Source organism: Chiroxiphia lanceolata, chromosome 1, assembly GCF_009829145.1.
Source record: "Chiroxiphia lanceolata isolate bChiLan1 chromosome 1, bChiLan1.pri, whole genome shotgun sequence".
Taxonomy (NCBI): domain Eukaryota; kingdom Metazoa; phylum Chordata; class Aves; order Passeriformes; family Pipridae; genus Chiroxiphia; species Chiroxiphia lanceolata.
In genome coordinates, this window is record NC_045637.1 from 43,558,884 (window position 1) to 43,578,347 (window position 19,464).

At 39.2% G+C, this 19,464-nt stretch overlaps 1 protein-coding gene and 1 long non-coding RNA gene across 2 annotated transcripts in view; one reads left to right on the top strand and one right to left on the bottom strand.

Annotated features, from left to right (window-relative positions):
* The window catches only part of SPIDR (scaffold protein involved in DNA repair), a 198,626-nt gene that overhangs the window by 88,204 nt on the left and 90,958 nt on the right, over positions 1 to 19,464 (bottom strand).
* On the top strand, positions 9,279 to 14,961 carry LOC116784011. The gene is made up of 3 exons (XR_004355939.1): positions 9,279 to 9,388; positions 10,423 to 10,560; positions 12,839 to 14,961. It is a non-coding gene; the product is annotated as an uncharacterized LOC116784011 (long non-coding RNA).

Genomic DNA, 19,464 nt, shown 5'->3' on the forward strand with positions numbered 1-19,464 from the left:
TCATCCAACTTGGAAAAACAAAGTAAATAAAACTCCCTGCCTTCAAAAAAAGAAAGAACCCCCCCTCCAACCTATAGCTGGAGCACCTCCCTTGGTCAGACCTGGGTCATGGCAGAGCCCCATCAGTGTTAGGCTGGCAGAAATGAGGTGTGCCATAGAGCGGGAGCAGGATCAAGTGGGAACAGTTGGAGAAGGCTGGACTAGCTGAGGCAAGGGTGTATCATGGATCTTAGCCTGAGGTGTCACAGCGCCTGACTCCCAGTGAAATCCTCTAATGTATCATTCTCTACCCCATACTCTTTATTTCCTTAAAACTCCCTACACCAATGGATACATTCAAAAGGCAACCTCCAAAGGAAACAGGCTCTTCAAGGCTTATGCTAATTGCAACTTGTTCCTTTGCAGTTGCAATAGACAGCCAGGAACTGCCTGTGCATGCAACAGCTGCTTCCATCATTGTTCTCTTAATGAAATGTAGTTCCCATCAAAACTGAAGCACTAAACGGTCCCAATTGCAAGCCAGCAAGAGTCAAAGTAAGGTAGCACAAAATAATATTGTAATCTAAATACTTTTCTCAAACTGTTCTGCCTAATTTCACATTAGCATATGTCATTCACCATTTATGCAGAGTTAATTTCAGTTCTCTTACAGTAAGGATTTACACTTTCTCTTCTTTAAAGTAGTGCTCATTATAAGGAGGATCAGGGCAGTACACCAAATCTTTCAGCAACTCATTTCAAGTGCCCTGTGGTCAACAGAGAAGCTATAGATATTTACTCTGTGGAAAAATGTGAGTGATCATGGTGACAGCTTGATGGTTTCTTAGCAGACCATGTTCAGGGTCTTAGGTTTAAAAAAAAAAACAAACCAAAAAAAGACAACAGAAACCTTTGCCACAGAATTGGCGTCATTTCTGATAGCAGTGTTTTGACACCAGCCTGGCAGAGACATGTAAGCAAAGCCCTGATGTTTGCTGTTTGCACAGACAGCTTCTTGCAGGTAGCCAGCTCAGAACTAGCCAGCTACAGACCTGTGAGGTGTAATACAAATAAACAGTCCTAATCACAATATGCAGTATAGGCAACAAAGCCAGAAAAAGGAAAAAAGAAGAAAAATAATGCATGCCAAAACATGAAAGAATAAAGTAGGTGAAACATTCTACTACTAACGCTTTACAAAAGTGTAAGAAGACTATCCTGTTCAGAGAAATGCTCCTCATCTTCTCTTTCACATGAAAAGCAGGACAAACAGATTACAAGAAATCTAGAAATCAAGATGCTAAGTTTCAAATAGTAAAAAATTATAAAATTGAAACTGATGGGACTTGCACAAAATGGTTCTGCTCCTCATTGAGATGCTCTTCTAAAGTGAGTGCACACAGTATGTCATCTCAATGTCTAACAGAATCACATTTACTCTTCTGTTTTAAAGAGTTTTTTAATTTGTGAAACCAAAAACCCCCTAATGCAAGGAGGCCAAATAAGCCTCCTCGCAGAAAGATGATACCTTTTTTTTTTTTAGCTTTTAGTATGGTTCTTTACCCAGAATGCCACTAGTATAGCTCTGCTAATGGAAGAGACAGAAGAAAAATGGGTGATAAAGGCCTTTAGTCATTAATTTTTTGAATAAAAGATGAATCTTCTTCTTACTATATCCCTTATCACTGCTAATGTAGAGAGCTGAACTACAAATTAATGGCAAATTCTAAACTGTCCAAGCAGAGACAAAGCCTCTTTTTATATGGGAATCCAGAAATGGTTAGAAATCAGTGTGGACTGACAAGGTGTATTATCTGGATTGTAAGGAGATCAAAGTACCTGAAGTTCTTCATATCAACTAAAACCTGAGCTTTGTGGGTGATACTACTCATCTTTGGCATACACATGTTTGAGCCAGTAAAATACCTTTATTTGATTTTCAAAAAGCCTCTCAGGGTTTACCTGCCGAAGAATCCCCTTTTTTATGAAACATAAGGAATTAAGAAGTAATTACACTACATTTACACATTTCTAAACAATGGGTTGCCTTTTGCTAAGGGTACTGGATCCCTTAATCCTTCCTTAATCTAATCAAACAAATTGGCAATAAATAAAGCACAAAAGGACATGACAGCCCAAGGGAAAGGTTGCAAGGAAAACAAAGCAAGCTTCAGACTGCTTCTCAAACCAGTGATCTAAGGCAGGCAAAATAAAATCTATCACTCAATTCCAGTGGAACAGGGGAGTAAAGGGTATCCTTCTAAGCTTTCACGCAAAGATATAAGACAATAATTGATCATAACACAGTGCCTCAAGCTCCAGTATCAGCCAGTGAGACAACTACAAAGTATTTGCATTTTAAAAAATGCTTTATTTTTACATTTTTAAAAGTTCTGAGAGGATATAGTTATCATTTGAATTGATTTACACATCTAGTAGCATTTGATGTTTCTTTGAAGCCGAGTGCTCAATAAGTGCTGAAAAAACTCCAAAACATTTGGGTCATGAAACAAAAGTAAAAAAAAATTCCTCCCTCAGTAGCGTAAGGAAAAAAAGAACAGTGAAATCATTCAAGTAGCTTCATATTACAAGTGTTTCAGTTTGGGCTATTGACAGTTGTTTTACTAAACCCTTCCATCAGCTTCCTAACAGAAGGACTTACTAAGTGAAAAGATGCCTTAAGTCTTGGAGAAAAGACACAAGGACAGACTTTTCTCAAGTTGCCTTCAAGGTCAAACCATGGCATTGTAAACCTCATGAGCAACATAACATGCCTCTATCCCAGAGTTCAAGTGTTCAAGGGAGAATAGGAAAGTGCTATGTCGCAAGAGGGGTTTCTGTCCTGGAAAAAAAGAGCCTGGCTTCCCAAAACCATCAGCCAGAAGCATCAGGACTGGGCAAACCCCCACCTCTTTCTGAGCAAGCAGCCTTGACACTGAGGTTGGCACATATTAGCCCCTATTAGGATTGCTACAGCTGGTAAGGCTTTCAGTTTCTTTTTTTCCCCCTCAGAAAAGCTTGTTTGCCTGGGCCAAAATGAGCTTTGACAAGTGCCAGTTCTGAGCTTTTGTATTTAAAACCAAGCTGAGCATATACTTCATATTTTACTTTTTTTTCAGACATAACTCCTGAGAGAGCAACCCAAGCTAAAATGCAACACTTTGTAAATCAGAAAGGTTTATTTTTACTTGGCATCGGGTCAACTACAACGGTTTAAAGCTATTTCTTCTTCATTTCACTGTCATCCAGCCACCAGCTTTGTTCAAAACAAAGATATTAAGGACAGCAGCAGCTTTCACGGTAACAGTGAAAAATCCAGTAAGAGCAAAAATTGCTAGGCATGTGTTTGGTTGGTAGCAGGCAACAGGAACTTTTAATCGTCTAACTGATAAGTATTTGCTTTTAAAAATGTCAATGAAAACTGAATATAAACAGTGTTATAATCCTTGATCACGCAAGATTCCCAGAAATGTGATGACGATTTGCTTTAATGGTAACCATAAAACAAACAAAAATTCCAAGATTCTGTGATCAGCCTATGCAAACTCTTTTTTAAACTATATTTCACTGTTCTGTGATTAAACCTTTCCTTCTAAATCATGATCTTTGCAATATGTTTTTGTTTCTACTTAAACTCAGATACAGTTTCTCAAACACGAGATAAAAATTCAGCTTTCCAACAACCAGAAACAAAATCCATCTTTTGGACTACAACCTCCTAAAGCATTTATTTAGAAGTATATGGCCACAACCTCCCCCCCCCAAGCGATGATTGAATGCCTTTAGTCTTTACTTAGTTGTCACAAAGTGAGAAATTTATAATTTCTTCACCGAAATTTTAACACTTTGGAAGAAAACAAGCATTTTTTTGTGTGGAAAAAGAACACATCAATTCCAAATTAAGAAACAGTGGTGAAAATTATTTACAGTCCCCACTTTACCTAGACTCTAGTAACTAGAGTGCTGAGTCATAAATTAAACTGGTGCTCTGACCTTTAAGGAACAACTGAGATCATAATAAACACGTCTCGTATTTTCACTTGAGTCCAAGCAGAGGAAGTCTCACAGCTCCTTGAAAAGCCTCAGGAGATGGAGTTTCTTAAAGCATACATAAAACTGATCAGTGTTCAGAGTAACTAATAACATGTGAAAAAGAGAACAGACTTAGTTTACTCTGAATTTTCACTCTTTCCCTTTTCATATATGATTAAAGTTAGAAAAGAACTGATACTAAAAATTAACCAGGCATGTGAAGAACCACCAAAACCACACAAAACCACCTGAGCATAGACTGGACAGTACAACAGCTATATGCAACCACACAACAACAGCTATATGCAACCACACAAGACCTGGGATTTAATTTTTGTTCAGGAAATTATAGAGACTTCTTACCTAGAAACAATAATTTTAATGATGTATGTCCCATGCAGGTATCCTTGAAGATAGAAAATTTTGAGGACAGAAAAGTTAGGAGCTACCTTGCTTCACCAAATTTGCATATGGGAACTTTTTCCCATTATGTGTCATACTGCCCATTTTCTCCTCTCAGCTACATCTTCCCTCAACCCAAACAAAACTAGACTCTTTCTACAGAAGTCCCTCAAACACGTTATGTGTGCTATGTCTACATTGAGGGCCAGTATACTTGTAGAGAAGCCTGTGTTCATGCATGCCTTTCAACCTTTTATCTGTCAACATGAACTTTTTTGTCCTTATCAGTTTGGCTACAAACATCGTATTTCACTATATAGGTATAGTTACATCAGTATAAGTACACAATTTATTCCAAATCAATTTATTTTTCAAAAGGATATACTATAAGTAACATACAGTCTTCATAAGTATAAATCTGCTACACTGCTAACATATAACAAGGCTTTCTTTTTTGGTTTGGTTGATGTTAAGCTGTGTTAAGAGGTTAGTACTCTACTACCCAGTGGAGTATACAGTTGTAACAGGTTACAGGCAACTTTCAGTCAAATGGATGTAAATAAATTCAGCAAACAAGACACAAATGCTTTCTTGAAATCTCTTCCAGAAAAAAACTTCTCAGACAAAAGCAGAAGGCTAGATGACTATTCAACTAGATGGTCTATCTATGGTCTGGTTAACCCTAAAAAGGGAAGGGAGGGCCCAGACCTGCTCCCTACTTGTGTGTGAGCTGGTTCAGTTTGCTCATCCAGGGAACTACTAATGCAGAGTTGGTGAACGGAAGCTGCTTCCAGAAGAGTGTGATGTGTGCTGGAGATGGCACAGGCGAAACGGCAAGAACACATACCCCACCCCTCCAGGCAGCAGCCAGGGCTCTTTGCTCAGCAATGGAGCTAAAAAGCACCATAAAAGAATCCAGTTTCAATTGGAAAAAAAAAAAAAGAAGTGTGCAAGCAGATGTCACAGTACAAGATGAACATCAATGTAGCTCATTTTAGGTGCTTCTTGTTGGCCTTTCCACCTAGTTAAATTATCAGCTAGACAGTAGACTCCCAGGAACACAGATCATAAAGACAGGAATGATAACATGTATCAAAGACTTCGGGCATTAACAGTAATAACAAGAAACAGGAACACAACAATAAATATCAAATACTGTCACAGCTCTCCCTTTAACTAAATGCAAAACACGTTATTTACATTATGTAATGGAGTTGTAAAGCACTTTCACTCTTGCTTGTGAATAAGAAATTGTAGTCTTGTATCTCTGCAGTTTGAAATGCCTCTCAATGCGTCTAGCAAGCTCACCAAAAAGGTTCACTATTGTATCACATGTTGAATCACGTGTTGGCCCTGGCATGGTGTATAAATGAACTCACTGACCTCTTTGGGTTTTCCCCTTTATTTTCCCTGATCTTTAATGAGGATATCGAGCTCACAGGGAGTAGCAGGCGGGAGATTGCGCTGTACTTTCACAATGGGAAAGAAGCCAAAATACGGGTACAATGACTGGATTCAGCACTTTCAAGCAAACACAGCAGAACTGCATACATCCTCCGCCAGGAAAAACGTTTTCCACCACCACTTTACCAGGAAACCTCTCAAAACCAAGGCTGGGCTATCCCCTCATTCATTTTTCACACTTTGCTATTAAAGCTATTCTCCCACAAGAAAGGCTTTCCTGTTAGAGAAGCTTCCAAAATTGCTTAAGAGCTATTTGCTTTGGTTTGTTATGATGATTTCATGCTGTAATATTCTAAATATTATGTATGGTCTTAAATATAGGGCTCTTACATTGAACATTTTGGTAAAAATATGGTTAACTGTACATACTCAGAAAATATTAGAGGAAGAAAACGAAGGGAACATTAGTCAGTAAAACACATACTTATATATTAAAATATCTCAAAGTTAACAGTATATTCATTTTCTGGGTTAAAATGGATCCCAGTTGACACAGACTGTACATGCTTAATTCCAATTTTCTTTATGTTCCATCTACCTTTTCCTTAATTAGTATCTCTTTAGCTGCTTATAACATGGACAAATTACTTGGTCTGAGCTGAAGTTCTCCTCTTTCCTCTCAAATACAGAGCACATTTCTCTGAGTAGTTGGTAGGAAATAAATTTAGATGTGTTCTATGTTCTCACATTCCACATGAACAAGTATATCCCAAGGACAAGTCTGCACATGCCTGTAGAGAGAGGAGCTGACTGCTCATAAAGGAGCAGCCAGAAGCATCTTTAGGTCTTTCTCAATGTGTTGCTGCTCCTGGGAACCACAGCAGCTTCTGACATAGCTCATCCAAACTCTTCAAGAAGAGTGGACTTTCTCCCTACCTTTCTGGCCTTCCCTCAAGCCCAGGCCAGTGATTCACTAACATAAATTTTATTTACTAATATTCCAGTGAAACTACGAATCACTGTTATTTTCATTTTTTTATATGCCAAATTAAGGCTCACAACAGATAGCTTGCTAGAGATTTTATGGGAAGCCTGTGGCATAAGCCAAATGAAATCAGGAATATAAAGAGTATTTCAAAAACAAAGTCTGTTTTTGCTCATCTAGTAGTCTTTGATTATGATTCTCCCTTATACTACAAGACATTCGAGTGTGTGTCAAGAGTCAGCAGAGAAAGGGATGAGATTTTGACCACATGACTGGCATACAGCCAGCTGTATGACATGCACTACTACACAGTGGCAGAATTCGAGGTCACAGCATATGATCCTCCTCTGTCCCTGGACAAACTGTGAAACCAGAAGGGCTTTAGCAGAGTTGAGATTTCATGCACTTAAATATAGGTTTGGCTAAAGAAAACATTCTGCCTCTGTGCTGTCACAGTTAGGTATCCAGGCTGGCTGGCATCTTCCTTCTCGACCCCAAAATCAGGTTAACAGTATCTTAAAAATTTTTACAAATACTTGCTAGACCATGAAGTTTTCCATTTGTAATGTTATATTTTTGAGAAATTTGAGGTTATTGCCCAAAATCTTTGTTCCAGGCCACTAACTCTTCCTTACCAGTTCAGAGAGTTTACAGAAAAGGTGTACCAATTCAGACAGCAATAATTTCCATGCAGGTTAAAACAAAATAAAACAAAATAAGCATGTTTAAGACCAAGGGGATATTCTTCCTCACAGGAACTAGTGAGGAAGTCTTTTCCTTGGCTGGAAAAGAATAAACTTGCATTTTCTTATTCTTTCTCAAAACAGGGAGACGGGAAAGAGGAGATGGAGGGCAGGGAGAGGATTAATCAAGATAATATTTGCTCATGTTTATATTCTGAAACAAAGGGAAATAAAAATAAACGAAGACATATTACATGATGAAGATAGGAAGTATCTGCTACATAGCAGAATTATTGGAGCCACATCCCAGTTGTAAGAGACAGGGATACAAACACAGATTATTTCAAATGAGGTTACTAGTGTTTCACTGTTAGGGAAATACAGGATGCTAAGAAGGAAGTAAAAACTAATAACATTGTTTGTTTTGAAGATAACATATTTTGACAAGTCTGAGGAAAGGCTATCAAAAGAGGAAAGTTGTATATCCTGACAATAATGGACTCTATGAATACCTTACAAATGAGGAGATTCTAATCATGTTTGTTTTTATATGGGACAAAAACTAACTTGCCGCTCATAGTGCCCTAGTTTGAAGTTGCTTCTACAAAAACAAATATGACACAATGAAAAACTGCTAAAAGATTCACCGAGCTACGGAATGTCCTTCCTGCTCACCCTGGCTCACTTTTCACTTCGAAACGTAAAAGGAATGTCACGCATTTGTAAACTATGTCTGGGAGCGAAGCCTCAAGTATCATGAATAAAAAAACTCAAGTTCTCTACTATACCAATAAAAATGCTACGTGACTTCTATTCAAGCACAGGCTCGGATGTTTCTAAATACAGATGGTATCCATCACATGAAGGAAGAACATCAATTATTGCATTTGACATCTTTCTTGGGAACTGCACCCCTCCTCACTGAGCAGAACAAAGTCTCTGGCATACTAGAAGTTGTCAAGACTTTCTGTTTCTCTGTCCTCGATGCAATGTACATTCTCTAAGGAGAAGGGAAAACAAGAAAGGGAAAAATTTGTACAGCAACCATCCATTCCATATGCTACACCAATTGTTTTCCAGTTCAGTTTTTATTATCTAATCTTACTGCAACCCTGTCTCCAGGCAATTACATATTGAAATACATATTCATAGCTCAGGTTTTCATTTGTATACAACAAATATTTGTAAAAACCCTGCTGTTCACAGGTTGGCCATTTGCTGCTTCTATTCAAAAGAGCAAGCTGTAACAGCGTGCTAAAAGCTGTCCAAACCTGACTGGGTCTGACTGATCTGTTGCTCTGGCCTGCTTATATTTCCAGCTCTAACCTGGCCCTGTAGAGGAACAATATAAAACTATACACAAGCCTGCTTATTTCTCCTGGAAGCAAACCTCAGCACTCGAGCTGTATGCTGGGGAGATCAACAGTCTGCAATTGCTGTGGTGTGTGCACTTTCTTCTATGTGATAAGTCTATTCTATCACTTCACCAAAATTAAGCCTGAAGGAACCAGGAATTCTCAATTTACAGCAATGAGGTAAAGGATCACCATCTTACATTCCTTAGCTCACATATACAAGTTTTTTTTATGTGTCCATGTCATGGTCAACTTGGAACCTGTTCCTCTATATAAAGCTACAGTGTTTAAGACTGGTTTCCCCACTTATCATTCCAAGTATCTGTTTGCTGTACCATCAAGTATATGGTATGGCAAAAGTTGTCAAGAGATTTCCAGGGTAGCCATGGGAATGAAAACGTACCTATTTTCAAGTTAATACATACCAGCTACAAGGAAACAATATTAGCATTTTAGCATAGTTTTAAAGAATAGCAGAGAAAGGATGCAGTCGGACAAGGTCTAGAACTTTGACAGCTGCAACAATGGCTGCACAGAGCAACACCCAGGTATTTAAAAGCTCAACATCCACCTTTTTTTTCTTTCTTCTCCTTAGTGTTTAAAAGGCAGTTTATTGTCTGGGTTTTATCCGTTTACAAGTGTGCATCTGTGTATATGTATGACAACAGGAATTCTCAAAGCAAGCCAAACTGAGAAAGATGGATCGGTCTGATGTCTGGTCATTCATGGGTGTGTCCACACCAGTTCTGCAGTTCAGATCAGTGGTGTGCTTTTGTGGTAAATCTCTCCAGCTTTCCTGACCTTCGGTTTGGATTGTGGAGCAGCCTTCTGAGCTCACACAATGGATTCTTTTCGTACAAAACTAAACCTGAAGATGTGTTCCAAGTATTAAAAGGCATTTGGTCCACCATGAGCAGCCTACAGTCTGTCTTGAGTAAAAGCCCACAATGCATAGAGCAGGACCAAAACTCCCACACCAACTTTTACTCCACAAAGTGCTCCTACCACATCACATTACTTGCTAGTACAGACATGTTTGTGTCAAAACCATGTTCCTGTTCCTTGGAAAGTTTGTCTTCTATAGGCACAATTCCACCCACATCCTTTCTGATCCTCAGAAAGTCATATTAGAGTGGAAGACCATGAAGGCAGAAAGACAGACAAATTTTCCCAGCTGTACAGCAGCACAGAAGTTTTGAAACAGACAATGGAATCAATGCCACAGGGAGGAAATCACTAAACTATGCTGTTCACAGTATGCAGCAGTGTTAGGCACAAAGATGATCAGATTTTGGTGTGCACTGAAGCTCCATATCCCACCAGGGTCTGGATGTGAATATTTATTAATAATGAAGCCCTTAGCCTACAACCAGCAATGTTGGCACAGGTCTTCTTGACAGCTGTATATATACTCATTTTTTTGACATATTGATTACTGGGGCCTTATCACACATCCCAAAGTAGAGTGACATCACATTCAACTCCTTGCTACTTTGCAAGAGGCAAACCTTGATTTAGGTTAAGTTTTAAATGATAGTTTAACACAGCATCTAATTTTGATCATACCATGGAATCATTACAGTAACCAAAAGCAAATACTAGAAAAAGATTAAAACTCAGAGACAAGACTTAAAAACCAGGAGAACTGAAAAGATGACTGAAGAGGCTTACCAGGAGTTGAGATGAGGTTGAGACACCTGGAGACCCTCATGAAATAATGGTAAGCTATTTTTTTCTTAACCACTTGTTCTTTCTTTCTATCCTCAGTCTCCCTGGATTATTTACTGGTTTAAACAAAATGTGACTTATTTCTGTTCACTGCTTCAAACTGCTTATAAGTATCAGTCTACACCCATGAAATTTCATATATTCAGACACACACATACTTGTGTCTGGTCTGCATATTCTTTAAAATTTCTCACAAATGGTTCCTCTAGTCTTTACTAAAACAATTGACTGACTTAATGGCACTACTTAGGATACTCAAATTCTGATTACTGATTTTTAAAATGTCTTATTTTTTACCACCATAATCTCATCTTTACATAGAAATCAATATATGATCCACCCTATCCAGTAAGCAGTAAAGTAACATGCAGTGCAGTTCTTGAGGTGAGCTGTTCTGAACTCCAACAGAGACTAATGGATAAACAGAGCAAAAGACAATTAATGAGAATGCTATCACACAAGTGATGATAATGAGTAGCTGACTACTCAAGGTTTATCATTAAACTGGCTTTCTTGCTCTTTTTGGGCACCCACTAAAATCACAAAGAAATAGGTTGTCATGATGACCCTAAGTGAAGTCACAGGAAGGGTGTAAGAAGAAATTGCTCAAGATCAAAGGTAAAAATTATTTAAGACAATCACACAATAACAAAAAGTAGTATTTCAACTGAAGCATAGACGTGAATTGCTGAGATTTCACACAGCTACCAAGACTGTAGTGCAACTAGCAGCAAAACATATCAAATAGTGGAGAGATCAGAAAGCTATGCAAGAATAGGTAGCATGAGGAGACCAAGTTATCTGAGAAGGCACAAGCAGAAAGCTCTTTGCAGGGCATGTCTGTATTAAAGACAGGAACCAGACCGTTTAGTATGATATTACTAGAAAGGACTCCTGGATTCTACTAGAGTAGATTCAATTACAAAAAGCTGACTGTAAAATGAGATGTTCTTACTACACTGATACATGTTGTACCAAGATGTTCCCTGGAAAGCTGGACAACATTCAGGCATAATTAATTTTTTTTATAAGTTTGGGGACAGAATCTTCACAAAAAGGTACATTCTGTGCCTCATCCAAACTAGAAAAGGGACAAGCAGCTGAGGATTGCAGAATGGGTTATCTGGAGTCAGGCAACCTAGCTGAGGCATGTCTACCCAGGTCGGATGACACATCTATCTAAAAGGGGTCACAAGCAAGGCTGTTAGTTCATGGCTCTTATCCTGAATTTACTGACAGGTGGCTAGAAATAATGTGTGGCCTATATTATTTTCCCAATATAGTGGTGGGTGCCAGGACACAACTCTTAAAAGAGATTATGCAGCTGCTATAAAATCCTGGAGGGAACTGGCAGATAAGGGTAGGAGAACAGCTTTCTCTTGAAGGTGGGTAGCTGGTGAGGTTAGAGTCATTACTAAAAGTGTATTGTATTGTGAAATTTTGTGATAGATGTGCAGCCTACTATTATATCTGCCCGCAAAAATCACCAGCAGCTCATGCACCCTCACTGTATTTACATTAAAATGACTAAGACTGGGACTTTTTCACAGTGGTGAGCTAATAAATGAGTTCACTGCAGATCATGGAAACAGTCTTGTCCTATGTTCCTGTACTTCCTGCACAGAATTACCCTTTTCCTCTTTGTTGTCATTGGATGAGGACCCTGTTGGACATGTAACGTCACAGGGCAAAAACTGAGGAGAGCAGTTAAAAATGATTCACCTACAAAAGGGAAATGTACTTTCTCAGGGAAGTTGTGCACCAGTTCTTCTTAAGCCAGACGCTGCAGGGTTGTTGCAAGATGTGTGGGTTTCTTTTTTCTTTTTTTTTTTGTATTTGCAAAATGTGCTAATTTATGCTACAGGTTAAAAAATTATTCGTTGTGGTTAGGAGCAGTCTGCAGATCATTCATACAGTCATAGTTCTCTAGTAAGCTGTAAAAAAGGGCTGCAAACAGCTCTGTAGGCAGAGGTACAGAGCTGTGAATGAAGAACAGCAAATTTTAGAAATTATAAGTAAGAGTAATAAGGTTTTTACAAACTTGTATCTCACTAATGATACTCTCTGGGAGATCATCCCAAAGTGCTCACTGCTTGTTCAACAGAAAAACAACACATACACCCAAGAAGATATTAAAAAAATGTACTGAATGGGAGGGAGGGGGAGAGGAAGAACTTTGCCCCTTTGCCTCTACAATCTGATCACTAAAATTGTATTTTGAGAGGCGGTACAGCTTGAAATGACGTCTCCCTCGATCTTATTTCTGGCAGACATTAGCAGAAAGCAGTATAGGGCATTTTCTGTTCAGAAAGAAAAAACAAAAAATACACAGAGAATTAATTGTGAAGTGACTGCTAAAACAAGAGAGGACAAAACCCAAGCACCAAGCTTTTACAACGATCTCCTAATACCAGCAATCAAATACCTGGCTACATTTCAGCTCCAACAATTGCAGCTGCAGTCCCACCTCAGCATAAGTGAGAAATAAAAGCAAGTAAGTGCCAACTGGGTTTCAGTCTCAAATACTTCAGTATCTCCTACCCTGAAGGACATTTTGAACTGCAGTGGTGGTAAAAGCCTTCCTGTATGAACTCCTTAAAGCTCCTTTACAACAACCCATTTACTGAGGAAACAGAGAAGTGTCTGTATTTTAGCAAAACAACCTGTTTTCCAAGTTCTAAAAATAGAAAAGAAAAAAAATATTAAAACTGTCTGTCATTTTGAAAGCACTCACAAGCATTTCATCCTAAGCAACACAGCCTCCCCCCTTGCTAAAAATAAAACAGTACATTACAGCAACATTTTTTGCTGGCTTCAGCCAAGGACTTGAAAACCTCCCCTCAGCCCAGACAGGCAGTAAGCTGTGAGTCAGCACTTCTCAGCATTTCTGGAAATTCCTCAGCAGAGCATCCACCCTGTAGCAGGAAGCTGCCTGTTCACTTTAGCTGGTACCAGGAAACGGACGGGTGGTCATGGACCTCACCTGAGGTGGGGACACAGCTCAAGAAAATTTCACCAAAACTACCAAACACTCCCCATCCCACCAGCTTCCCACACCACCACCGAGTACACTGCCTGGGAATAAATTCAGTACCTCCTCAGTTGGCACCCAACTACAACTATGTGCAGTTTCAAAGAACAGGAAATATAAGATTTAATTAAAAAAAAAAAAATTAACATTGGACAAAGGCACTGACAAGTTTCTCTGGTGCAATTTTAATGGTATGGGCTCTCCCAGAACATAGAGGCAGCTCCACTCCAACAGCCACAGGCAGGATCTGTCTCCTGACCAAAGAAGTCTGTATTAATTCAAAACAGCCATGCCCCTCCAGGTAAAGAGGGGGTTCTCCCATGCTTACAGAGAAAGTGATTCTTTCCACTCTCAAGAGGATGAAGAAGTCATGGGTTGCTAATTGAAAGGACACATGAACACAGCTCCATCTCTCCCTCCAACAGTCCTTGCTTCCCACAGAAAATCTTACAAGCCACATACAACACTGTGTCACAATGGGAGACAGATCCCATGCCTGTGTGGGGGACGCCCCAAATCTGCCTCTGCCTGTACAGGCTATGGTGGTGCTGAGTATCTCATCCCCACTGAGGCACAAACCAGAATCACAGAATCATAGAATCAGCTAGGTTGGAAAGGACCTCTGAGATCATCAAGTCCAACCCCTGAAGTCCCCACAGAAGCTCTTGGTGCTCAATAGTCTTAAATGTGTGCAACCACCAAGGTGGAGATACTGCTCTTGAAATGGAGATATAACATGCTCTCTGGTCCATGTAAGGATACAAAGCAGCTATTTCACAAGTACTGCCTGTGGTGAATGCAATTCCTACATTACTTGCCTTGGACTGAGTATCCACTCTTGTTTTGCTTTAAACACATGCTCTGACAGGGACATTAAAGAGGGAGAGTTAAGGGAATAGGAAGTACTTTGTGAACATCAGTAATTGCATGTTCTGACCTCTCCAGCTTACATCATATGTGTTATCCAACAACCACAAATCAAGAAGGAAACCCAATTTAAGGACATTAATTTTCAGCACAACACGTATGTTAAAACTAACAGAACAAGACAAATGTTGACGTTTTCCCGCTTATTTCTTGCTTTAATATACGTGGCTCTTCTCCCAGAAAAATCTTGTCTGTTTTTTTTTTTTTTTTAATGAACATTTGTATAAAGGAAGCTGCCTAAAGTTGGGTAAAAAAAAATGTTTTTCTCGACTGTTTTTAAATACAGAGCAATGAGATTAAAGCGAGGCAGACAGCCAAATACCTCAGCCATCACAGTCATTAATAAACGCGTTTAACATTCGTGCAGCTTTCGAATGTAGAACATCTGGTTCCAATTCCCAATCTGGCTTTTAATAAAAGTGCCTCCCCCACAATACTTTTATTATAAAGTGTTCTTTTCCTCCGTGGGCTCTCCGCCCTCCCCTCCCCCCCCCCTTTTTTTTTTCTTTTTGGAAGCGGCTGTTCCTTCCTTCTTGCTGGAAGCCACCTGACCACTGCCAGGAAGAGGAATGCAAAACATTCCCAGGAGCAGCTCCTGACGTCAGGGCGGCAGCATTCCTACTCCTCCTCCTCCCACCGCGGCCGGGCCCGGAAAGCCCAGGCCTGGTCCCGCCGCCTGCCCCGTGCCTGCTCTGGGGTTTTCGTGCTCCCCCCACGAACAGTGAGATAGAATAAACCTGGGATGGGGCTACGGTGCCCTGGCCAGGTGCCCTGACGTGGGTTCATGCTGCTCCAGAGCCGCTCCACATATCCCTTCTCCCTGCCCTTTAACAGGAGTCTCTGCTTTGGATAAACTTCAGGCCCCCAGTAGGCTTGAAGCAGCTTAGACGCTGACTTTTACGATTCTTTCCTTTTACTTCTAATTTGTTCACTCAAGGCAGGCGGCAGGAGGGTGCCAAGGAAAACAGGGACACGCTGCTGCAGGACAGTTGTTTTTTCGCTCTTGAGACATTCACAAGAGACATGACATGATACCCAGGCAGGCAGCCTGCATCCAACACGGCTCTGGAACATGGATCTTCTCAGTTTCTCTTTTCATACAGTATCTATCTTCTAACACATAACAGAAGCATTTCAACTCTGCAACTCTCTAATTTCATTTATCAGAACACATTAGCAATTACTGGCATTATTTTATATTCTACTCTTGAACTACCTGTTAGCAAAACTTATACATGAGATTCTTGGTGGATTGCAGTCCTCGAGTTTAGTTTACTCCTTTCAATATGTTTAGCCCAGTTAGTTTGATACTTTTGGGACATACATTTTTAAAATTCTATAATATGTTCTGTCTGGGAAAAAAGGTATCTCTTCGTATTTTAGTAAATAACTGTATCAAAGACAATGAAGAGTAAAAGAAATCCCAGTAGCTGTTATCAGATTCATGATAAAACTGAAAGAGAGTTTCCTGATGCCACCATGCCAAGGGAGCAGGATGGTCCCTTGGGAAGATGAAAAAAAAAAAAAAAAGAGCATGGAAAAACCTTCATTTCTAGAGGATGTGAATAAAGAGCACTTCATGAAACACTTTCCCGTTTCACGTGTCTCTAATTATTTAACAAGAAGTATAAAATACATAATTTCATCACTCCAAAACCAACAAAACCCTAATGTGTGGATATTAGTTTAATCATAATTTTCTAGGGAATACAAAGGAAGCCAAAACTCATCCCGAGTAGCTAAGGCATATGACTGGTAGTAGTAAAGTATTCGCATATATCAATTTCCCCACAAATATTTACATAATAAACATAAATCTCCCAATGTTGACTGACCACACTGAAAAACTAAAGGTCTGGAAACACTAAGCAAGACAGTTGCATCCCTTTCAATATTAATTGCAATTAATCAGCTGTTAGGGTTATACTGTCTGTCCAGCTGAAGTCCTAAGCATGAAGATTCAAATTCGTACAAAACTCCCAGTTCCTCAGCTTCTCACTCCATTTGTGGCAAATTAAGAAATAAAACAGGTTTTGGTTTTCTCCTAATGTAAGGACTTGTTACCAAGAGGTCAAACAAGTGTGTCTGCCCTCTGGCCAACCTCATGCCATCTACAACTTTTTTAAGGAAACCTGCTCTCTGAAGAACCACAGGGTAAGTAAACACACTGCTTTCCTGGTGAGAAGCCTGCAAATGTTGGTTACACCAGCTGGCCACATCTGACCAGCTAAAACCCCAAATCACCTTTTTTGCTCTCTTCTTCAGAGGTCACTAATATTCAAGTGACGTATCATATAAACAAAGTGGTATAGTTGAGAAAGTGACAACAAGACTCATTAATTTTATTTCATAAAATTTGATGGGGCCCTGGAAAAACATTAGTCAGCTTCCTGCAGCCATTGCAGCCAGTGGCTACTAAAAAACCCAGCTGATTTGTACTTTTATATATACAGATACAAATTTAACTGAAGTTCACTGATGTCAGACAGCCATCAGTATATATGACTATTAAAAATAATACCTTTTTTTCATGTTTTGCAACAAAGTGAGAAAAAAGTATAAGACATTTCTATCACCGAAAAAAATGGAAGCAGAGAAGAAATGTAACGAAAATATTATATTCCCTAAACAAAATATAAGTAGTGGCTCAGTAGAACTGGTCAATTTCCTAAGCTAAATAGTAAAGAAAGTGAAACGTCCTTAGTACCTTCTGAAATTAGGCACAAGCTAAGATGGCCCTGTAGCAGTTGAAGAATACTATACACCTTTTGGTTCTAGACATTTTTTCTCCATTTTCTATTTTATATTTCATGCAGAGATAGATATACACAAGGTTTTTTCAGCTATATATTAGGTATTTAAAAATTCTCCTTTTTTCCCCCTTCAGATTTTTTCTCAGTAATTTTATCAAAATGTAAACACATGCAAATCATACTAGGTCATTTCTGAAAAGTAGGCGTTAGAATTTCTCAAGGATGAAAATTTAAAAATGTTTGACTATTTAATCCCTAGTACTGAAGTTTGGAGGGGGATTAGAACAGGCACAGTGTAGAGGTGATGAGAACTGGGGTGTGTTCTCAGCTTCCCTTCCTCTTGTGTTTTAGCTGCTTATTCATTCTATTATTCTTTTATCACCAGGAATAACACTGGGATGCCAAAAGCATAAATGAAATCACAGTGAGAACTTCCTTCTACGCATGGTACACAGAATTAATCTTCAGGTGTGTTTCAGGAAGCTGCCTCAAGAACCTGTAACTCAGGAGCCTTGTCCCAAGCATGCACTGCCATTCAGTCATAGCCAACTTTCTCCTGGCAAAGTCTGGCAAGTGATTTGATCTCCACAGATGAAGTAGACACTAGCTTGGAAATTCAGTCTCCGAAGACTAAAAATTCTTTATTAAAAGATTCTTTTTCATCAAAAATGTACACAGAGTAACACAGTGATAGATATTTGCTGTGGCAGAACCACAGCAGTTTACATAAGCTCTAGAGGGAGAAGCATCTTTCTTTCCTTGAACTTACAGAAAAGGGATTAATTCATGAGTAGCAAGCTTTAGAAAACAATGAGTGCAGAGGAAAAGAGATCAGAAAATTGAGTTAATGACCAGAGAAAAACACATCAATTGTCTTTTCCTGGTTACTTTTCTATACCTTTCTTGCTTAGACTGCCATTTGAGTGGATAATTTTTTCACCAAGACTAAAATGTCAGTTGATATCAGCGTGTTCTGTGACACCTGAAATACTGTTAACTGCAAAGGATCAGAAGCAGGGAAAAAAACCTCCTAATTTCATAGTTCACTTTTACATCTGGTAAGTGAAACAGCCCAGACACCAGCTGCTAAAGATGCATAGCCCTGCCTACAAAGGGCTAAAAGTAGAGCCTCCTGAGAACCAAACTGCCCCTAAAGTTTTGGAAGGCTGTACTGGGAGAAGGTGTCAATTCCTTCACAGCTCCTCACTTTTGCACACAACCTACACAAACTCTGTTCTGAAGCCTGTCCATACTTTTATGAAGTACAGTCCCTCCTCTCTTCCCTCTGGTTTTAATTTTCACGTGTCTCTGTTTTCTGCTGCTGGCTGGACCTGGCAGTGGAAGTGCTGAACAACGGGAGTGGATCCAGCCCTGTTGCTGACTCAGGTATGAGAGCCTGTGCTCATCAGATTTTGCTGCTGCATTCCAGATTTTGGTACCCAAAAAAATTCAGATACTTATCTAAACCAAACTTCCTGAGGGTGAACTATCCCTAGGACTAAGAGACTTAGCACTGAGACAATATGCACTTGAGCAAGAGCCCATCAGCATGCAGGAGACAGCATGCCAACTGCACTTAAAGCAATGCCTACCTACAGAACTTGAACTTTGCCTGCTTGGGTAAATTACCCAGTTAATTATCCTGGAATTCATGTTTGCATTCAAAAAAAGGATTCGCAGAGATGAGGTCAAATCATTACACTGTTCCATTAAAACCTTTATTTTAGGCAAATGCACTTCAGAAAACTTCTTTTGTCATGTAAAATGGAACCATCTGTACATAAATTTGTAGAACTATTTTGATGTTAAGTTTATTAATATAATTATGTCGTTACTAAGCTGTTTACTGTTTTAGGCTCCTAATAGCTATGAGGGCTTGTTAACAATACTCTGAAATCACAGGGAAGTCTCTTCTTTCTCTTTGGTTTGAAAAGAGAAAACAAAATTCTGAATGTGTTTATTTCCATGTTTAATATTTGCATGTAGCATCTATTTCCTTTAATGTGAAAATTTTATGATCATGAAGCTTTTGCCTCAGCCAAATTATTATCACAACAGTGTAAGACTGCATTATTTAGCAGTGTTTAAAGAAAGTCCCAAGGTGAAGTATTTCACTTTATTCCTAAAGCAGGAAGATTGTTACTGCAATTACTACAAAAAGAAATAATTACAAAAATTACAGTGG